Raw genomic sequence first — 2,308 nt, 5'->3', positions numbered from 1 at the left:
TCTTGCTCTGGTCCCTCCATTTCATTTCATTACACTACATTCTAGAGGGCTATGCCCATCATCCTTTGGAAATATTCATTCCCTTCATTTAGCCTTATTCCAGTTATCCCAGGAACAATAAGGTCACATTTCACTAAAGTGAAAGGCAAAGAAATGCTAATCCAAGAATGAATTCCTATTGAGACTATAAAGGACCCCCAGGCTTTGTATAGAGTATATTTGTTCAGGGTGATGACAAGGAGAGAGGAAAGATTAAAGTAACTATGGGAAAGGCCACTGGCCAGCTAATGCTGTTCAACGATGGCAAAGCCTGGGATTTTGATTCTCAGCTTTGAAGTCCTCTCCCTATTGCTGATCTTTGAGCCACCCTACCCCAAGAAAGCAGGAAGTCCCCCCTCATCCACACTTCATAGACCCTTCTTCAGTAACTTCAGAATGCCCTGCTTGATCTCCTGGGTCTGGACTCCATAGACAATGGGATTGAGAGCTGCAGGGATGACATGGTGCAGGACATTGAGCAGGATGGGCACATCAGGAGACACCATCTTCTTGGCCACATGAGTGAGAACAAAGACCAGCAGGATGGTGCTGAAGAAGAAGATGAGGATGAAGTGGGAGCCACATGTACTCATGGCCTTGGCTGCAGCCCCCTTAGCCTTAAGCCTCAGCACAGCCCAAGGAATGAAGGAGTAGGAGAGGAAAATGAGGATGAGGTCAGAACCTAGCAGTGTCCATCCCCCAGCAAATTGAAGAAGATGGTTCACTGTAATATCATCAGAGGAAAGCTTAGATACAGAAAGGTTGGCACAGATACAATTGTCAATGACATTGGAGTGGCAGTAGTGCAGTCTAGCTGAGAGGATAGGAATGAGAACAGTGAGGAGGGAATTTCAGGCCACTATGAAAATGGCAGCCTTGGCAACAAATTTATCAGTTATTATGGAGGGGTATCTCAGTGGATGACAGATGGCTACATAACGGTCATATGCCATGACCAGGAAAGTAGATGACTCCATGGCCAAGAAGCAGTTCATGACATACACCTGGAGGAAGCAGGCAGAAAAACTGATGGATCTTAGATCAAACCAGAAGATGAGCAACACTTTAGGGATAACAGTGAGGCAGAGCACAATGTCCAGCAGGGAGAGCAAGCTAAGCAAGTAGTACATAGGCTCATACAGAAAGGACTCGATCTAGATGGTGGTTAAAAGTATGGCATTTGCCCCCATGACCAGGAGGAAGAGCAGGCTTAGGGGTAGCGAGAGCCAACGTTGTAAGCTTGGAGATCTGACAAAACAATTCAGGAGGAACTCAGAGACCTCAATCGTAGAGGAATTGTTGCTGGTGAGTGCCATGGCATACATTCTGAGAATGTAAATTCCCATTTAAGTCTAAAATGGGAAAACACAATATTTTAGTGAAATAGGGAGGCCCCTCCATTTTCTTTTACTTATCTCACTGTCCCCATTCATTCTCTACTTTTCTTTAATCTCACAGGAAAAGATAATTTTTCTTAGATTCGAAGCTCCCTCTTACCTCTGTTACCTTAAGCCATATGATCCCATCTTCTCTATGACTTTGCTGTTTTTCTTTCTCCTCTCTCTCTCTATCTGTGTGTCTCTCTGTCTGTCTGTCTTTGCCTCTCTCTCTGTCTCTGCCTTTCTCTCTGTATCTCCTTTTCTTCTCTCCCCTCCCCATGTTTCCCATAAAAAATCAAAACAAAGCAAGCAACAACTGAAAAAAAGTTTTACTTGGCCATATTAGCCCATTAAGCTTTTACTTTCTCTCTTCTTCCCTTCACTACTACTATCAGGAATTAAAGAACCAGGTTTCAGGAGAAAGAAGGTGTATTCAATTTAGGATATGCTGAATTTGGGGAGATGGTAGTACTACACTTGGAAATGTCTACCAGGAAGTGCAGAATACTGGATGTGAGCACTCCAGAGAGATTCAGAGTGAATATAGATTTGGGAACCATTTGCGTAAGGGTGATGGCTGAGGCCAGTTAAGTGAACGAAATCACCTAGGAAAATTATAGAGAAAGATGAGAAAGGATCAATAGTAGAGAACACCCATTAAGTGATGGAAGGAGGTTGCAGGCAATAAACACAGAAAGTAATGGTCAGAAAAAAAGGAGAAAAATGAGTGTTCAGTATTTTGGACGTTGAGGGGATAAAAGGATAACAAGAAGAAAATGAAAGTCAACAGTGGCAAGTGTAGAAGAATCATCATAGAAGAGGGAAAAAAGGGTCATAGGATGTGTTAATCACCCTTGACACATAGATCAGTTTCAAAAGAATGGTGGGAA

At 43.1% G+C, this 2,308-nt stretch overlaps 1 pseudogene; it reads right to left on the bottom strand.

The window, feature by feature from the left end:
• Window positions 1-407: 407 nt before the first annotated feature.
• LOC110200583 (olfactory receptor 56A3-like) lies at window positions 408-1,355 on the bottom strand (annotated as a pseudogene).
• Window positions 1,356-2,308: the final 953 nt, after the last annotated feature.

The sequence above is a fragment of the Phascolarctos cinereus genome, unplaced genomic scaffold (assembly GCF_003287225.1).
Source record: "Phascolarctos cinereus isolate Bilbo 61053 unplaced genomic scaffold, phaCin_HiC Scaffold_726;HRSCAF=1367, whole genome shotgun sequence".
NCBI classification, from domain to species: Eukaryota; Metazoa; Chordata; class Mammalia; order Diprotodontia; family Phascolarctidae; genus Phascolarctos; species Phascolarctos cinereus.
The sequence above is the reverse complement of the archived record's forward strand: the minus strand, read 5'-3'. Positions and strand labels throughout refer to the sequence as shown.